The sequence below is a fragment of the Cryptomeria japonica genome, chromosome 4, assembly GCF_030272615.1.
Source record: "Cryptomeria japonica chromosome 4, Sugi_1.0, whole genome shotgun sequence".
In the NCBI taxonomy this organism is placed as follows: domain Eukaryota; kingdom Viridiplantae; phylum Streptophyta; class Pinopsida; order Cupressales; family Cupressaceae; genus Cryptomeria; species Cryptomeria japonica.
This window is the reverse complement of record NC_081408.1, coordinates 461,366,848-461,388,799: the sequence shown is the minus strand read 5'-3', so window position 1 is coordinate 461,388,799 and position 21,952 is coordinate 461,366,848.

The following is a 21,952-nucleotide window of genomic DNA, read 5'->3' as shown; positions in this document are numbered from 1 at the left end:
ACTTCCTTTACACTTCCCTGCCCAAAAAGCATCGTGTCATCAACAAATTGCTGGTGCATAAAGAGAGGGAGGCCACTGGTAATGGGGATTCCTTGGATCCCACCTTCCTCTTTGGCCTTAGAGATGGATCTACCTAGGGTTTCAGACATGATGATGAAGAGGAAGGGAGACATAGGATCTCCTTGCTGAGTTGTCTTGAGCTACTGAAGAAACCTTCTGGGGAACCATTAACCAAGACTGAGAATTTGGGGGTGGATATACATTCAAAGATTAGGTTGATCCAGGATTTGGAAAATCCAAAGGCCTCCAAGCATTTGCATAGGAAGCACCAATCAACTTTGTCGTAAGCTTTACTTATGTCTAATTTGACTAGCATACTTGGGGCCCTGTTGAGCTAGACCGAATGAATGGCTCCTTGAGCTATAATAACCCCGTCATAGATTGATCTATCTGCTACGAAGCTGGTTTGTTCTTCACTAATGATAATGGGGAGAAAATTCTGGAGTCTAGCTGCTAGGGTTTTGGTTAAGAGTTTGTATAGAGTGTTGCAAAGGGCTATTGGTCTGAAGTCATTAAAGCTTTCAGGATTCTCTTTTTTGGGGATGAGAGCTAAGAAGGTATTGTTGATTTCTTTGAGAATCTTACGAGAGTTCCTAATACCTTCTAAGGCATATGTGATCTCTGTCCCCATAAAACCCCAACATTTTTGGAAAAAGCTAGTGGGAAAGCCATCCGGGCCCGGGACCTTATCGGGATTCATCTTCATAAGGATAGATTTAACCTCCTCCTCAGAGAATTTCTTTGACAAGATTTTGTTGTGGTCATCGTTAATGAGTTTTGGAAGATTCTTGATAATATTGAGTTGGCCTCTGAGGTTGGAGCCTTCAATATTGTTTAAGATTTGATCAAAAAACCTTGCTGCCTCGGAGGCAACATCATCTGGTTCAGACAGGATGGAACCCTGGCAATTTTTAATTTTAGAAATTCGATTGACCCATCACCTCTACTTAGTACTATTGTGGAAAGACTTAGTATTTCGGTCCCCATCACTCAACCAAGTCTCCCTTGATTTTTGTTTCCAAAAGATCTCTTCATTTAAGAGTGTCTTTTCATACTCAGAGAGTAGAGCCTTTTCTTTGAGGAAGAGATGTTCATCCATCCCCTTCTCAAGAACCTCAACGTTCACATTCTTAAGATCATTTTCTATTAGGAATTTTTTATCGAAAATATTTCCAAAATTAGTCTTGTTCCATTCTAAGAGCTTCCTTTTGATAAGCTTTAACTTGCTTGTGATAATAAACATCTTCGAACTAGAGAAAACAGAGCTTTTCCACCAGTTCTCAATTAAGTTTAAAAAGTTATCATCTCTGAACCACATGCTCTCAAATTTGAAGAGACATTTTTTAGGCAAGTTGTCAGATAATAAGATTAGTTGGAGTGGGAAATGGTCAGATCCTGGTAAAGGGAGGGGTTCTACATTCAGGGTAAAGTTAAGCTCTGAGAGCCCTCCATGGATAAAGAACCTATCTAGTTTCTCAGCAATGTTACAGAAACCAAGCCTTTTGTTGTTCCAGGTGAAGGCATTATCTGTCGTCTGGATTTCCAACAGGGAGTTCCTATGGATCCAATGATTGAAATCTACAGCCGTTGGAGGAAGTTTGTTGCTACCTCCTCTTTTGTCTACTACCTTAGTGATAGCATTGAAATCTCCCCCAATGATGCATACATCATTTGGGAAACTTCTAAGGAAAGACTCCAGTTCCACCCACACCCTAGCCTTATCCCTATTTTGGATAGGACCATAAACGTTAATCAATTTGAATCTTAGGTTATTTTTATAACTTACTACTCCTTCCATCCAGTTTTGCTTAATCTCTAAAGGTGTAAACGAGATGAATCTAGAGTCCCAAATGATGGCTAAACCCCTTGAGGCCCCTGTTGCAGGGGAGTATTTTAGTTGTCTAACACCTAGTTTTTTCTCAAAAAGGGCTATATCCGAGGAGTTCATTTTGGTTTCTTGGATTAACATTATATCTTGTTTAGAATCAAAGATGCAGCACTTTAAGATGCGTTGTTTGCTAAGGGCATTCAGACCCCTAACATTCTAAGTTATGATTTTCATGGCTCTGCGGGGAGGAACTTCCCCTCCCCTGCATTAAAAAGAGTAGATATTTTAGACTGACCCTTGGCTTCTCCATCCTTTGATCTTAGTTCAGCAAGGGATCTCCTACCTCTTCTCTTACTGTGTTTAGCACAGTCAGGAGAGTCTTTGCTTCTGTCAGAGCTGAGAATGCCTAGAATATTTGGGTTATCATTTTCTAAGTTATCTAATGCTACAAAGAGTTCATATGTTTCTAAGTCGGCTCTAGTAACATCCACAAGATTTTTGACCAAGAAATCCCTTTGTCGTTCCAACTCCTCATCATCACAGATTTCATCAACCACTAGGTCCATGAGGTCGTTTACTACTTCTTCCCCTACAAAATTGGCAATGATTTTAACTTCCCTAGCCACTCGATCATTCTCAAATTCTACAATTGGATCAGAAAACAACCTTCAGAGATGGAGGGCAAACCTCTGCCTCCTCAAAGCCCTCCATACCTGAGACTAGAGAGATTGGTTGACCCTGTAAGGATGCCAATCCTAGATCCGGGGAAAGCCTATCTAGCTCTGCTGATTGCTCAGAGGCAATTTGTTCCATTAAAGGGGAAGACCCCAAGGGACTCAGCCTCTCTAGTGGAATGAGAGAGCTAGATGATGACAAATTTGTCAGGCCGAGCTGCTCTTTCTGGGGGATAACCTCATTGATTTCACCATCTTCCAGATCTCGATCCCCCAAAAGAGAGTCAGCTATAGGTGAATTGATAGTTAGTAGTGAAGGAAGAGGGGAGCGAGAGGGCTTAATAGGGGAGCTATGAGGATATAGGTTTGAGGTAAGATGATTAGGGTTAATATCAATCTTATAGCCCTCTAGGGTAAAACCCCCTCCTTCCACGAATCTGAAAGGAGCGCTAGTAGACTTGAGCAACGATACAAAGAAAGGTTTCTCAGAGGGGATCTTCCTTGGGATAGAATCTTCGAAGGGACCATTATAAAAGGGTAATTCTAGGGTGAAACAAGATTTATCACATTTCAAAGTTATAGGCTCTAAAGATTTAATGTTAATATTCATTTTAACGATTAAGAGCTAGTTAAAGAAGCTTAGGGCTCATTTTTTGACTTCTACAAATTTACCTATTTTGTTGCCTATTATTCTTAAAAATTCATTATTGCGCAATTCTATAGGGAATTTATCAAGTGAAATTGCTCTATTAACCATGCAGGAATTGAATTGAGATGGGAGAAAGAGAGGTTGCCATTCCCAGCAATCAAACCCTAGACCTTTAAATTTTAATATATCCTCATTAAGAAATGAATTTCTAAGATTCTGATTACCACATTCAATAGATAAGAAATTATCAAGAAGGATGTCAATTCTTACCTAGTTATTGAAGGAGGATGACACCTAGTTAGCAATTTGTTTCGACGAGATCCCCCAGCCTTTCCACCGAGCAAAGATCATTCTATCGTTGCAATGCATTTGATACCTGGCCTGAGTATAATTATCAATTTCAATGACCAACCTGTTAGGAGTAGCTGGGGAATTTGAAGGTAAATCCGACATAGGGTGCTTAATTTCCTTAGAATTGTGACGGCCAGAGGTTTCCATCTCCTCTGATTTTGGGTTATATCCTTCCTTGCACAGATTTTGGACCACTGACTTTGAGCTTTACGTGGTGGGTTTTCTTAACCCTAATTTTATTCTGTTTGCCCCTGATGCAACATCGTTTTGGGCACGAGAGAATCTCTCCACATGAATGTATGGTGAATATGAAACACTGCCTTTGTTAGGGTAACAATTATCCAGAGAAGCCTTCGGGATGGTAAGAAATTCCTCTCTCTTCTGTGTTAAAGGATTTTCTTATCTCTTTAATGGTGCCCTAGGGTTCCATTGTGTCCTTCTCCAAACTGGGTTAGCTATCATAATCGAGGAAGATGCTAATTCACCTATATTTCTCTGGACGGACGGGGGGGCCCTTGGAACCCCGACAACCCTTTTGCATATATCATTAAGCTATAAATTAATCAAATTTGCTCCTGTAGCACATGATTGAGAGGCATTCAGAGCTGCAAATCTGTTTGAGGTGCCCACAACATTTTTATGGACCTTATGTAAATTTATTCCGCTTTGTCAACCGCCATTATTCCTCCCCCGCTTTCGAGGATGTTTCGAGGGTTTTGCAGAAATGAATCTGCTTTTCGCATTTTCACTTTTTTGTCCAGGTTTTATCATTTATACCTATAATAATAATATAATATTGATTACAATATCATAATATAATAATAAATTAATATTAATTATAATATAATAATATAATTATTTTTTAAGTGAAATAATAAACAAATATGATATCTTTCATGTACTTTACATATATTTCTCTAAAGATAACTATACTAGTATTTGTTATCCTATTATCCCAATTTAGTTTCTTGAGTGCTTATTTACAATTAATTTGTACCACAATATTTTATTTTTTTTATTCAGTGATTTTGTTCTATCAAAGCATAAAGTAGTGGATTTCTATCAGAAGTATTGATGGCAATGACCATGGTGAACGAGGCTCCAAGCGTGCAAGGATATGCATGTTGCAGGAACTGTTTGACAAAATGCCTGAATGAAATGTAGTTGCATGGAACGCCATGATTGCAGAACATGTACAAAGGGATCTGTTGAAAAGTTTTTAGAAACCTTCAAGCACGTGCACTGGGCAAGTTTAGCCAATTTCTTCTACTATTGCCAACAGTCCCTCGCCTTTACTTTAAGTCGAAAACTCATTTCACACCTTATATTTTCACTTCAAAGGCTGCAAAACTCTTGTCCCGTGCTGAAGAATCTTGTAATTCCAAATCCCGATCCTTTTAGTTCCCCTTTTCATTTATTATGAACAGATTGAATCAACAATCATAGAGAAATTAGTCTCAGTCTATGTCTATTACATGTGCATGCAAAATAGGAAGCATAGGTAGTGGCGTAGATATGTATGCAAGGCGTGTGGACTGTTGAAAAGGCTATTTCAATTGACGTCTCCTCATGCATGCAAGGATTGCAACATAGGTATAAAATCAATCTATTATAAAGAATTTTGAATCTTTCAGGCAAATGCATCTCCCTGGTAGTTGTAAAGCCAAAACCCACAGCATTTGCCAGCATCCTCCTTGTCCGTGTCCAAATGGGGGTTTTAGAATAGAACATATAAAACAGTAAAACATAAACAAGGCATTGAAAGTGATCTGGTGACATGTATCCAGAGTGTAGGAACATGGAGACGGTGTGTCAACAGTTTGACAAAATGTCTGAAAGAAATATATCATGAAGTGCAATGATAGCATAGTGTGCACAAAGTATATCTGTTGAAATTTTTTTAGAAACTTTCAAGCAACACACTTGTCGACTGTAAGGCCAAACTCCACAATGACCTTCACCTGTAGAAATATATGCAAAATATGGAAGCATAGAAAAGTTTGAAAGAAAGCCTTGAAGAAATTTGGTCTCATGGAATGTAGATTGCAGGTTATGCATTTTGTCGAAAAAGATGTTATAAACCCTCAAGAAAATGGATTTGGTAGGTGTAACGCGAAATTCGACGGCCTTTGCAAACATTATCTCGACCTGTGCTAAAATTGGAGCTCTAGAACAGATATGGTTGTATATCAACCATAATGGAATGATTTTTTTATAAAAATGTATCTGTAGTTGTAGTGTTAGATATGTACGTAAAATGTGAAGCACGGAGAAGACATGTAGGCCATTCGATAACGTTACTTCAAGGAAATGTGGTTTCATGAAACAAAATGATTGCAGATTATGGAGACTTCCAAGCATATGCAAATGGCAGGTGTAATTCCAAATTTCACAACATTTCCAACATCTCATTCTTGCGCCAAAATTAGAGCTCTGAAAGAGAGGTATGGACATCCATCGAAACACAATCTAAGATGGGCTTTGGTTTGAAGTTTTAGTTGCAACTGCCTCAAGACGGATATGCATAGAAAGGTGGAAGCGTGACAAGGAACCTGAGTTGTTTGACAGAATGCCTTAACGAATGGAATGCAATGAGGGCAGCTTGTGCACAAATTTGCCCTTTATGAAGATGTCAAAGACAAATAAAAGTCACTAAGAAGCCTTTCAAGGTCTAGGCAATGAGAAGTGTTTTCAGAGAGAGAATAATGCCTTCCCACACCATTATTGACACCAATTTCACTATGAACATTTTAAATATGATGGTAGATGTGTTAGTTGACATCGGCATTGTATTAATGTGACATCGCACATTTTAATATTTGCAGTTTCCCAAATAATTTTTATTACAAGATACATGCAAGGCATTTTTTGAATCAATAGTCATTCTATTTGTGAGGCTCCCTTATACCATTGGTTATTGATGCACCATAGATGGAGAGGGATTAACTCTGATCGATGCACCATATATTGAGAAGATTTATGAGATGACAAAAAGAATGGACAATTATGAAAAGAGGAAAGAAGATTACTGCACTCCCAGACATAGATTGTGGTGAAAGAGATCTACGACATGAACAAGATGAAGATGGCATTGTAGGTCACACAATAAATTTTCAAGAGAGAGCTTTGAGATTTAAACACGAATAGTGGTTGATTGCAGGAAGTGCCTAAGTGGAATGAGGTTCGGATGGAGATGTATATGAAGCTCGAGAAATTATTTGAGAGGTGAAGCTCGCCACGCAAGGCTTTTCAACATAGATGTATTAGATTTCAATCTTGTATTATATTTTGACTTCTTGACTGAAGCATGCTAAGTATACGTTGTCTGGGCTTAAATTCGTATTTTATGTCACTTATTAGTTAGAGAAGATTGGATATTAGAGGGAGTGGCAGTTCCTTCCAAAATGCATTTCTCAAGTTGATGCACAAATAGCAAAGTAGATCTACTAATAAATAGTAGATTGGAAGATAAGTTTTCAGTTCAAATAATCATTTAGTTTGGATCTTCAATATGAACACTTGTGGGATGATGCACTTGTGAGATGATGGGATATGATAATATAGACAATGCTTAATGTTGGGAACATCTTTAAAAAAAAAGGTCAAAAATGAAGTATATAGAGATGGAAAAGTATCTTAGCAAGACCAATAATTTGGATCTATATGAAAATTATAATTTTAAGTCATTTTTTTGAAAAACGATTTATGTCACTTATTGGAACTAAAAGTTAGAAAATAGACCTTAGTTTTGAAAAAAGTGATGTAAAATGTAATTAAAATTAGGCTGACTATTTTCAAAACCATTATGTCTCAAAAGGGTAGCCACTAAGGAGTTACAAGGTAGTTATCTAGAGAAGCCTATAAATACGAGCTATTTTGAATGTAAAGAAGACTTTTATGAGGGAAACTTGTAGAAGAAAGACTTTATGTTTCAAAAGGATAACCACCAAGGAGTTACAAGGTATGTATCTTGAGAAATCTATGAACACATGGCTATTTATAATGTAAAGGGGATTTTTATGAGGGAAACTTGTAGAAGAAAGACTTTTTGAGAAACTTGTTGGAAGATTTATGCACGTTCACACTTTATACAAAATGGCTTATAAACTTGTATAATTTCACAAAGATAATAGAGGAAGCATTTGGATCATATGTTTTGGATATCCTTCTATGTTACCATTACTAATTTTTTGTACATTAAATTGGTAATCGTTCGATGTCTTGTGTAAATTGTAGGCTATCCATTGAAATACTTATATATCAATGCAATTGATGTAATGAAACACAATCATATCTTGGTTTCTTGGTTTCAATTTGTTGAAGCAACACGTCTCTTCTAATGTTGAGATTTATTATCTTTTTTTCATTATCATTGCATATCAAAGCATATTTTGTATTGAAACCCCTTTGTGTCATGCCCCTATTATTACTTATATAGAAAGTAGGACTACAAAATTAAGAAGAGAGACCTAAGGCTTAAGTAAAGATCATGGGCCGACTCCCCTTTGTATTATAAATGAAATAAAATGAAAACCCTATGCTAACTGACATGTCGGTGTCTAAAACAAAGTAAAACAAATAAATAAATAATTTGTGGCTATTATAGAGCCAACTTAAACAAAAAAAAAATAAAAAAATTGTAGGGCCGACTAGGCTTAATTATGGTTAAGGCATCAATTAGTTAAGGCCACATTCGCATGATGATCATTTCTTTAAGAGTCAACCCTCCCTTGGTAAAACAAAGTAAAACAAATAAATAAATAATTTGTGGCTACTATAGAGCCAACTTAAACAAAAAAAAATAAAAAAATTGTAGGGCCGACTAGGCTTAATTATGGTTAAGGCATCAATTAGTTAAGGCCACATTCGCATGATGATCATTTCTTTAAGAGTCAACCCTCCCTTGGCTCAAGCACCATCTTGAGAGTTAAAAATAAAATTATATAATCAAATTTAGGCATGCAAAGATTTGGTCTTATACATGTGATTTGGTATGAAGTAATAATTCTTGTGGTAGGCAACATAATGAATTTGATATATAACTACTCGCATATGAACAATGTGTATGAAATCTAAGGATACACTATTATTATATGATCCCCTATATATAGAATATAGACAATAATGTGTAATTTTTTATATGTATATTTAAATGTTTCAATCAACCATGATAGCGATAGTAAGGGAATACAAGGAGGGGAAATAGCTATGAGGTCCTCTTCTAAGAACATTGCCTCATAGTGGTGATTGGTAGTCCCGTGAGGCTAAGGGGGTGCAAGGAGTATCCCGCCCTTGGGCTTAGAAGGGAAGGACATTCCATACACCCTATTGTATTTTTGCCTCAAACCTCTACCATGGTGGCTATTGAGGGATCCCAATCATAGGGAGGAGAACAAGGGTGATAAGAAGAGGGGAATGTCTATAGGATTCCTCACAAGGTACAACCCCTCCTATGGATGGCAAAGGGCCACATGAGGCCAAGAGGGATGGTATATCCACTCTTGGGCTTAGGGTAGAGGATTGTTTCAAGAACCCTATCATGCCTCCTTACCCTAACTCTCCTATGATTGAATTCCATTAATGAATTAAACATATCATGTGACTAAAATAATGTTCCTAACCATAGTAGGGCCTCAACCAAAATATCTCTTGTTCAACAATTCAAATTTGTAAAAGATATCTCTAACTCTATTTCATTTCTTGCTTTACTTGGAATAGTGATTTTGGGGCAAATTCTACAGAAAACCCAAAACACTTTGTAATTTATTATAAGTTGTAAAATCTTAGTTGGTATTTGTGTTTCTATTGACTAGGATTTTTGTGATTCATTTTTCTTTAGCTTTTCCCTTTTTCTTTATATACTTTTAGGTTAAAAGTACATTAACATTATAAAATCCCATCATATGAGAGAGTCGCCCCTCTAAAACTTAGAGGAAAGTTGTTAATCTGTTAACAACTTATCCAATTGTTAGAACATTCGTCAATGCGCATTGGGTGAGTTACATTAAAATTTGCGATCACAAATCTATTTACCAATACACCTAAATCGCAAAACCTGAAGGGGCCCATAAATTATATACATACCCTTCATCAGCAATGCCCTAATCTAAAAGGTAAAGGTGGAGGGGATGGAGTGTTAGCCCTATCCAATGAGTTTATAGGCTAAAAATATAATTTTCCTTCCACCTTCCACAAGCATGTCATAATCCACAAAAACTTGGGAATCCCATTTTTGGCTTCAATGTCTCCATTCAAATATTTCTTATGATGTATCATAACATGTGTTATAAGTTGGTCAACAAATCTAACTCCCTCTGATAAATCTTTTCTATTACCTAGATATTTTTGCATTTTTAGTGTAGAAGGCCTAAGTTTTTAGAGGTCATAAATTTTGATCTAAGAGGCCATTGAGCCTTGCTTTTTAAAAAATTGTAGAAATTGTAAATATCTACACAATAAGAATCCCTAGGAGCAACTTCAAATAAATCAATTTTTTTATTGTGGTAAAAAATAATCTCTATAACACAAAATAATTTTTTAATATTTTGTAATCCAAAAATATATTATTTATATAGTCAACATTAGGAGGAAGGTTGGGTTACCTTTCCTAATATTATCACACATTTGAACACCTTGCAAAAGTAAAGTGAATACTAACATTTATATACTTGTTAGGGGCCAAGAGGCCCATATATTAGTTGTTGATGGTCCTTATGATACAAACAACTCAAGTAAAATAAAGATCACTCTACTTCTCCTAAAAAATTAATTGCTCCTAATAATCAATCCAATCCAAGGTCTTGTCTACTAACTCATGGTGATGTTGGAGCAATCAAGTGGGCTATGCAATTTGCTTGTTCAAGGGGCTTGTTAAAGTAAAATACCAAGCTAAATAATTTATACATCAAGAGTAAAATATGCTAAAATAGTTGATAATTCTTTCCATATTTTAAAAAATTGATTTAATCTAATACTAATATATCGTATTTATAACAAATATTATTAGATATTTTGGTTTGAATAAGCGAACATAAAACAACCAATGATGCATTCTATTTTTGCATTAATCTTGAAAGGTTTGATGAAATCTAATTAACCTACAATAGAGTGATCATTATTCCAGTCTATCACAAACACCATAGATGCAATATTCTATGAAATTTGACAAAAATATTTGAGTTAAGTGCATAAAAACACCATATTGCATATGCAAATTTCACACACTACCCCTACTTTGAAGCACTTAATAGAATTTCACCAAGTAATTCAACTTAATGAATATTAAACATGAGAATACAATCAATACCAATGAAGAGAACACATAGAATGAAACAACATGATCTTTTAATTGTTCATACCAATATAAAGAACACTTAGAATGAAACAAACATGATCTTCTAATTGTTCTACAATGCTCAAATTACAACTTCCAACGCAATTGCCCACACTAAAAAATTAATAGTTTGCTTCCTTAAAATTTATACCCTTGACAATGTTTTCTAAACTAACATAAATACCCATTTTGGGAACCTAATATTGTACTTAGAAGAGAAAGTCATCTTGGATTCTAAATTGATGCTTGAGTCCAATTTTTAAAAGTTACATTTATTCCTAATAGAATTGAGCCCCAAAATTAAATAACACATTTTTCTATGTGAGCTTAAGTAAAAAATTACAATAGAGTACACTCAACAAGGAGTGACCTACATCATGATGAAGAAAATAAAGATAAGCACTTAATCATTATTTCTATTTCTATTGCAAGATCCAATTACCCATTCACCCTCCTTGTATGTATAATCATGATGAAGAATATAAAATTTAAGGAAAAAAGGCCATAAGCCTGAATTATATTAATATAACATTTAAGGAAAAAAGGCCATAAGCCTGAATTATATTAATATAACATAATGATAAACAGGGGAGCACCAAAAGGAGGGACTTTCTCCCAACTGAAACTGAATAGAACCAATCATCACCCATGTGAACCCGGCCTGGAAATACTTGTATGCAAATACTACAGATAAAGAGTGAGCGAACCCAATCATATCAAGGAGTTTTTGCCCTCATCTTCTTTTTCCTATAACAGGGCTCTAAGCATCTTCATTTTTTATGCAAACAACAGCAACAGAACCTTGCTCGCCCATCCACACCCAAGTCTTCTGATGCGAACCACACTTTCTTACCGGGGTTGCCTTATACAGGAGGAGTCAATGGATTGCGTAAAACACAATTGAAATTGGCGGTAGAATGTCCAAGCATAGCCATTGTGCAAATCGTATTTCTTCATGGTATATGGTCCCATCATAGGAAACTCCCAACCATCATATGGAATGGGGATGTGCTTGATGAGGGACTTGAATTTCATCATCCAGCCGATGCACGCAGACACCTCCAAGCAGACATTCAACTTACTGAATATGAGACACACTCTCACAATATCATGTCATTAGCAACAAACAATTCTACGTGCTCCAACTAAATTGTTATTTGATCCATCATACCATAAATCGGAGCTGAAAGCTTAACACCTGTACCAAAATTAAGCCAAGTGGATGTAAGGAAATCAAGATTAAACAACATTTATAAGTGAAAACTGTTGTTGCCATCAAGATCAAAACAACATTTGCAGACCATTCAGTGACAGCAAGGCCACTACGATGACACAGAAGGATCTGCTCAATCATACACACATTCAATTTTAACGAGAAATGACATCCTCTTGCAAGGCCAACTGAATTTTATTATCAAGTTTGATCTTAGCATCATTAAAAAAAAATCCCCCTTCATTTAAACAATAGCCCTTATTTACTAATAAGTCTGCAACCTTATTTGCTTCTTTGAAGCAAGGTACACTGCTAAATCTTTCTAAATGTTGATAGAGGCTCCAGGCTTCTTGAAGAATATATTGGAATTTCCAATTTGGGGTTTCAATTTTTTGAAAGGCCATAATGGTTTTCATTGAATCTCCTTATATGATCAATTTCTTAATTCCAATATTAACAGCTAACCTGGTGCCGAATAAAGGTGTTGAAGCTTCTGCTACATTGTTAGTATCATCTGGGAGAGTGCTTGGTTCATTACTACTACTTCAATACTTGATTTCTCCTTCAACCTTCTTGTATGTGTATTACCAAGCACACACGACCATTATAAAATTCAAAATATATAATCTTCTTATATTTTCTAATAATTATGATCAATTTATTTCCAACTCACTAAATCATATATTCAACATGTAATGAGAGAACTTAACTTAAACTTTAAGAGAATATTTGGAGTTGCACCATTATGCCTTTCACAAACCAAGTATAAAGTTCTCAACAAGGAGTCTTGTTAGAGAATGAAGGATTGAGATCTTAATATGATTTATTCTTTGAGTCTTAGGGTTTCAAGAAGTTTGATTCCTAAAATAACAAACAAAATTGGATCATAAGTGAACTAAAATAATTTAATAATGTCTAAAAGATACTATACTAAAAGCAATCTAAACTTTGAACCTAAAGAAAAAAGAGCACTATAAGACTTTAGGGTTCAAGTATTGGGAGTAGCTCATTAAATATAGGTAAATAAGAGTATGCTCAAACTCAAAATTGATTAATTATATAGCATAGAAAATTTAGAGATTAAATTTGAAGATACTACAAAATGAGTACCCAAGTAAACAAGCAATCAAAATTATAACCTTGATTAAAGAGAGTGCAAAGTCTAGTTAGGGGTTAGACTTTGGAGCTATTGTAGAATGTGTACTCAAGCATAAGGATGATCAAAGAATTGATTGTTATAAGTAAAGATTGATTTTCAAGTACATGAGAGTTGACTTTGGGGATTGGAAGTAGACCCTGACAAGTACCTCAATAAGAGTATTTCTAAATATGTAATCCTAATAAATGATATAGGATGGAATAATTGGGGATCAAACCTTAGGGATAACACAAAATGAATACTAAAATAAGAACACTCCCAAAATATAATTAGTGAAAATGATCAAGGATCAAATTTTGGGAAAACTAATAAACATGTACCTTTCTAAGAACACACCTAAAATTATGACCTTGATAAATAATTTAGTGTAAAATGACCAAGGATCAAACATCAAGAATACCACAAAAGGAGAATGTATATAGGAGGATGACCAAAACCTTGACTTTTAAGAGGATGAAACAACTAAGAAAAGGATTCAAAAATAGAACACTAAACATGTACTGAAATAGGAGGATGACTAAAACTTCAAATTTGAATAATATAGAATAAACTTATGAGTACAAGAATTAATCTTCGAGGATTCAAAGGAATTCATTCTAGAATAGGATGATCAAATCAACCTCAAAATTCTAATGCCTAACATCAGGGATCATGGGAGTGGTCATGGTGACATCATAAAATAAAAAATCTTTGATAAATAGATCTATTGAAAGTGAAAAAGAGTCACTCAACTAGGGAACACAAAAATACAAAAAAATAAAAAAGAAAGAAATAAATAAAAATAAATACAATGAAGGGGAAAAAAACCGCCCTAACATGCAAAATAAAGCACATGATGCAACCAAAAAGAAAGGAAGAAAAACCCCCAAAAAAGGACTATGTATGTCATTGACAATCGAAGGAGGTTACAGATTACCCAATTAGTGCAATACAGAGAGGGAGAATTGTCAAACGAGGTTAAAACCCTAGTTACCCTGCTAACCAGGTCTTCATGTATTAACGACTAAGCTTCTTCTTCTTCGCTACAAATTCAAAACTCAGATCACCGGCAATTGGAAGGTAATTCAATGCTTAGCCATACATATAACTTGACCAACTAATTAGAATTCATACGACGACATGTAAGTACAAGAAACAAATTGGTTACAAAAAAATGAAAAGAACTTCCAATATGATGCCAATGATTTGAAAACTTTCAAACTGTGTTACCGAATCAGATTCAAATTCAAATTTTCATATTTCAACCTTCAGAATCGGTTTTCCAACGTCACTATACAATTTATACCAAATTTGTGTTTTCCCGCCATGATTGTTGGACTGTACATGACTATTCAACTTCCACATTTGAAAAATCAAATTTGAACACTTACATCGGGATAACAATCCCGAACTGATAAGACCCTACCAGACACCGATGTCGGGATAGCAATCCTGAACTGAAGTCTGAAACATCCATCAAAATAACTAAAATAGGCGAAGTAACCATTTTGTGTAATCTCGATGGAGTAACTTATTTTGATGTCCCTCATGTTGGCATAGCTATACCGAACGAGGCAAAAGAACGACTATCAGAATAACCTTCCATAGTCGGCTAAACCATATTTGCCAAACTTGATAGAAGAAACTATCTCGATGACTCTTTTATCGGGGTAACTACCTCGATGACAAAATTGACACTTCTTTGACAATAGTGACATCTCATCGGAATAACTATCCCAATGACAACATTGACAATTACTTTACAACAATGACACTTTATCAGTATAACTTATTCCGATGACAACATTTGACAACTTTTACAAACTTGCAAAATATGACTCCAAATTTGACATACAGACCTGAAAACATGAAATGACACTACAAATGGTCTTCATAGACCTTATTGAATCAGAAAGACATGACCCTTAACTTCTAAGACTCAAACCTCTAACTGACATAACAACTAGACTCTAGGTGCTCCTGCACCATACACCCGGAGAGGAAATATTTCATGCTCCTGATGAAATGAGATATGCAACTGAGACTCCATGTTGTGCTATATCCTCCTCTGACATCGAGGTAGAATCTTCATTTGGTAGTCCTAGCCACTTGACCGTGTGCTCCTTATAAACTTTCCTCATTGTCCTCTTCACTTCTCTTGAGTCTAAAATGGATTCAAGTTGCATAGGCTGAGTAGGTGGAAGGTCATTGACCCATTCCATTTCAACATCTTCAGCTCCCTCTTCTCCTTGACTTGCAAAATCAAATTCCTTATAGGGATACAAATCTGCTACATTGAATATAGGTGAGATAGCAACCCTTGGTGGGAGTTCAATCTCATAAACATTATTGCCATATTTGTGAACCACTTTACATGGCCCTATCTTCTTCATCATCAACTTTGTATACTTGCCCTTTGGTAATCTCTCCTTCCTCAAATGTGCCAATACTAGATCACCCACCTTGAATTGCACATCTCTCTTCTTCAAGTCTGCCTTCTTCTTATACTTGTCCACATTCTTCTCAAGTGTCTCCTTGACTTGTTTGTGGATGTCATGCATGGCTACTGCAAAGTGTTCACCTTGGGCACTCCCATCCATTCCACTCAAATCTCTCAATTCATAGATACCTCTAGGATGCACTCCATAGACAACTTCAAATGGACTCTTCCCTATGCTTGGGTTGATTGAATCATTGTATGCATACTCTACTTGCGGTAGGATTAGATCCCACGAATGATTGTGCTCCTTAGTCATACATCTCATTAGGTTGCCTAATGACCCATTGACAACCTCAGTCTGTCCATCCGTTTGAGGATGATAGGTAGAACTAAAAGTCAATTTGGTTCCTAGTTTTCTCCACAATGTTCTCCAAAAATGTCCAATAAACTTTGAATCTCTGTTAGACACAATGGATAATGGCAATCTATGGATCCTTACAATCTCCTTAAAGAATAAGTTTGCAATGTGGGAGACATCATCGGTTGTTTTGCATGCAATGAAGTGAGCCATCTTGCTGAACCTCTCCACAACCACATACACACTGTCATATCCCCTTGTGGTCCTTGGTAGACCCAAAACAAAATCCATACTAATGGCTTCCCATGGTCTATTAGGTATGGGCAAAGGTCGATACAACCCTGCATTAGAACTTGACCCCTTTGCTCTCTGACATATACCATGACCTTCCACAAACTTCTTCACATCTAGGTGCATCTTAGGCCAGTAGTAAAACCTTTTGACTTGATCCAATATCTTATCACATCCAAAATGTCCTCCAAGGTTGCCACTATGTTTCTCTCCGATCAAATTTTCCCTCATAGAACACTTTGAGACACATAGCTGAGCCTCCTTAAACAAAAGACCACCTTGTACTACATAATATGCATACTCACTGTGAAAAGAACCCTACGACTGCTCACAAACAACAAACACTTCATGAAAGTCTGAATCATTCTAATACATACCTCTTAAGGAATCAATTCCTACACTTTGAAACTGCACCTCTTATATCATCATTGTCCTCCTACTCAAAGCATCAACTACCTTGTTATCCTGCCCTTTCTTGTGTTTTATGGTAAAATTATTGGATTGCAATTGCTCTACCCACTTCATGTGCTGATGAATCAACTTCTCCTGACTATTTAGGAAGCTCAAAGCATGGTTATCTGTGTATACCACAAACTCCTTGGGTAGTAGGCAGTGTCTCCATTTTTTAAGGGCTTGCATCATGGCATACAACTCCAAATCATAGGATGAATACTTCTTTTTGGATTCATTCAATTTCTCACTAAAGAAAGCTATTGGCTTCCCCTCTTGACTCAACATTGCCCCTATGACACAGTCACTGGCATCACACTCTATTGTAAATACCTTATAAAAATTTGGTAAAGTAAGGATAGGTTGGTGTGCTACCCTTGTCTTGAGGTACTCAAAACTCTGATCAGCCTCCTTGGTCCATTGGAATCTGCTCCTCTTCTCTCCTTTGATGGTGTCTATCATGGGTGCCACAATATGACTGAAATTATTGATGAACTTACCGTAGAAGCTTGCTAAACCATGGAAACTTCCGACTTCCCCAACTGATTTAGGTGTTGGGCAATTGAGTATGGCCTCTAGTTTTTGTGGATCCATCTTCAACGTTCCTTGTGAAATCACAAACCTCAAATATACCAACTCTTCCTTCATCCATTCACACTTCTTGAGATTGATCATCAATTTTTCTTCATCCAACCTTCTTAACACCTTGTCCAAGTGTTCCAAATGGTTCTCCTTTGTCTTGTCGAATACCAAAATATCATCCATGTATACCACCACAAACTTCTTTATGAATCTCTTAAGACCTCATTCATGAGTCTCATGAATGTACTCAGGGCATTAGATAGCCCAAAAGGTATGACAAGCCATTCATACATGCCTTCATTAGTCTTGAAAGACGTCTTCCACTCATCCCCCTCTTTGATCCTTATTTGGTGATAGCCACTTTTTAAATCAATTGTAGTAAAGTACCTTGCTCCGACCAGACTGCCCATAAGATCTTCCATCTGGGGAATAGGAAATCTATATCTAATATTTATCTTGTTGATAGCCCTTGAATTTGTACAAAGCCTCCAATCTCCATCTTTTTTGGGTGCCAAAACAGTTGGCACAATACATGGGCTCAAACTCTTTCTCACCAGATCCTTATCAAGCAATTCTTGGACCTGCTTCTTGATCTCCTCATTTTGTTAAGGTGTCATTTTGTATGCCGCCTTGTTGGGAAGACTTGCACAAGGGATTAGGTCAATATGATGACTCACATCATAGATGGGAGGCAAGGAATTAGGTAATTCCTTCACTACTATACCTTCATACTTATCAAGTAGGTTCTGCACCTCTTTAGGGACTTCCTTGCTGTCATTATCTATTGCTTCTGAAATTGGTTTCCCCACAATGGTGTATCCACACTCCTCTTCTTCCAGGTTCTTCATAAACTCCTTCTCCTTCACCACCATTATACTAGGTCCTTCATGGACTGCACTCTCATCTTCTTTTAGTGGGGTAAGGGTATACGACATTGCCCCCTTCTTGATGAAAAAGACATTCTTCTTTCCATCATGTTGGGCTTCCCTATCATACTACCAAGTAGGATGTGGCACACATCCATGGGAATGATATCGCACAAAATTTTATCCTCATACGGACCAATATTGAACTCTACCCAAGATTGTTCATTGACAAGTACTTGTTGACCCTTATTTAGCCAAGACACCTTATATGGTGTGAGGTGAGTGATCCTCTTTAGTTTTAACTTTTCAACCATCTCTACTGCAACCAAATTATCAGTGGAACTGAAATCAATTACCACTTACATACCTTACCTTGTGCCATACATGTGGTTCTAAACAAAGATTTTCTTTGTGGTGGTTCCTTGATGGTTGGAACCTTGATCAATGTCCTCCTCATGAGTAAGTTTTCCCCTACCACAAGTTCTACAAGCAATGATGGTGAGTTCACACTCTTTGCCTCTTCCTCATGAACAACTTGTGTCCTCCTTTCCCCTCCATATGAGCTTGTACTTGGTTTGTTTGGGCATCTCCAGGAAGGGTGACCAATTTGGCCACATTGAAAACACTTCCTTGAGAATATATTTGATCATATTCCTTGGTTTTCAAATCTGCCTCTTGTGTTAGATCTCCTGCCCCTGAATCTACCTCTTTGCTCATTGGTTTGTTCTTGTTGTCGACTGGTCTCCCCTCGATGCTTTTGGAATTGTGTCCTACCTCCTCCAAAGTTTCCTCTTCCTCTATTGTTCTTTCCTCTACCCTTGGCCTGCTGCTCCTACCTCCTTTTAACCTTCTCTTCTACTCTTGTGGCTAACTGGAAACATTCTTCTACACTCCTAGGGGTAGTTAGACTCAATTCATCTTGTATGCTATGTCTCAACCCATTTATATACCTTTCTATTTTCTCCACTTCATCTTCATGGTGCTCTGCCCTCGGGCTCAATTTATGAAACTCCTTTGTGTATGTCATCACATCTATTTATTTTTGTTGTAGGTTCTACAATATCCTAAAGATTTGAGCCTCATAGTCACCTGGTAGAAATTGAGCCTTCAACTTTGCTACCATCCTATCCCAAGTGTTAATCTTGGGCTTTCCTCTTCTCAATCTCTTTGACTGAGTGTAATTCCACCAAGTCAGTGATGGACCCTTCAACTTAGTCTTGGCCAGCTTCACCTTCTGGTCTTTCAGAACCTCCTTGAAGTCAAAATAGTTGTCAAGGGCATCTATCCACTCCAGTACCTCCTCATTATCCATCTTGCCACCATACATTGGCAAATCCAATTTCATGTCAGAATGGTCTCCTTTGACAACCTTGAGCACTGCTAGGAACTTTTTCTCTTCCGACCCCAACTGTTCTTCTTGGGGTACATTTTGGGGAGCTTCATTCCCCTGCTCACCTACCTCTTCTTCCTCCGAGTCACTATCCACATTAGCAACCCCAGTTCTCCTCAAAGCTTCTTCCAGTGCTGCTATCCTGACCAACATACCATCTTGGCCCTCCTTGACCAACCTCACTTCTTTTGTGAGGACTGCACTTGCCTTGGGAGACATCTTGCCCTTCTCATTCTATGCAATAACTATTTCCGCTCAGAATACACACACTCAAAACTCCCAATTAGAACCTAAGCTCTGATACCACTTTGGTGCAATACAGTGAGGGAGAATTGTCAAATGAGGTTAAAACCCTAGTTACCCTACTAACTAGGTCTCCATGTATTAATGACTAAGCTTCTTCTTCTTCACTACGAATTCGAAACTCAGATCACCGACAACTGGAAGGTAATTCAATGCTTAATCATACATATAACTTGACCAACTAATTAGAATTCATACAACGACATGTAAGTATAGTAAATAGATTGGTTACAGAAAAATGAAAAGAACTTCCAATACGATGCCAGTGGTTTCAAAACTTTCAAACTGTGTTACCGAATCAGATTCAAATTCAAATTTTCATATTTTAACCTTCATAATCGATTTTCCAACATCGCTATACAATTTATACTAAATTTTTGTTTTCCCGCCATGACTGTTGGACTGCATGACTATTCGACTTCCACATTTGAAAAATCAATTTTGAACACATGCATCGAGATAACAATCCCGAACTGATAAGACTCTACTGGACACCGATGTGGGGATAGCAATCCCGAACTGATAAGAGCCTACTAGACACCGATGTGGGGATAGCAATCCTGAACTGAAGTCTGAAACACCCATCAAAATAACTAAAACTGACGAAGTAACCATTTTGTGTAATCTTGATGGAGTAACTTATTTCGATGTCCCTCATGTCGACATAACTATATCGAATGAGGCAAAAGAACGACTATCGGAATAACCTTCCACAATCAGCTAAACCATATTTGCCAAACTCGATAGAAGAAACTATCCCGATGACAAACTTGATACTTCTTTTACAACAACGACACCTCATCGAAATAACTATCCCGATGACAACATTGACAACTTTTTTACAACAATGACACTTTATCGGTATAACTTATTTCGATGACAACATTTGACAACTTTTACAGACTTGCAAAATATGACTCCAAATTTGACATACAGACTTGAAAACATGAAATGACATTACAAATGGTCTCCATAGACCTTTTTGAATCAGAAAGACATGACCCCTAACTTCTAAAACTCAAACCTCTAACTGACATAACAACTATACTCTAGGTGCTCTTGCACCACCAATGATAAAGGCACCTCATGAAAAGGCTAAATATAAACTCTCCAAACTCACCTAGCAGGCTCATGAACCAAGAAAAAAACCAATCGTCTAATCTCACAAAAACACAAATGCAAAAGGAATGTGGGAAAAGAATGAGTAGACTAGAAATAAATGAAAAAATGACACATATGAATATCACCATGTATGAAAGCCAAGAGGGTAGTTCAAGGCTTTAGATATTCCTTTATAGTCATGCCAAGATGACGAATTGTAAAAGTTCAATAAGGGCACGACAACATAGCCCCAACAAGTATAGTCTACAAAAGGGATTGTAGTTTTAGATATTCCTTTATAGTCAGGCCTGGATGACTAGTTTTGAAAGTTTGACAAAAGCTAAAATTTCAAAAAAAAATTCAAGGAAAAAAAATTAAAACCAAAACTAAATAAAAAGAGTAGGGAAGCAAAGTACGCAAGAAAATTAAAACAAATAAAAATATGGAGATTCTTTTATAGTCATACTAGGGTGTTCAAAAAAATAAAATAAAGAAAAATAAGCAAAAAAGAATGGGGTCCTTATTTTTCCAAGGAAAAATTGGGCATGCATGTGTGAGGCACAATAAATGGCAACAAACAAACAAAAAGGCTCATGAGAATTTTAAGACCATGAACCCTTCAAAATTCTAGTACTCTTAATTCTAGATTTTATAAAAAAAGAAATAGAAACAACCAGAGGAAGAAACTATCATAAGGCACCTATCAACAAATGATGATATCTTATGGCGTGTGCAAGAAATTCATTCTCTCAAGAGTGAAACTCAACTAACAATGAGGTGGAATCTACAACAAGTTAACTAAGTGTTGTTACATCTTCAATTGATTAGGGATCTATTAGACTACGTCATGTAATTAAGAAGATAGAATCAATGATAATGATTTTTTTTTGTTGCCAACCATGCATTCATAGCCTTGATAGAGTTA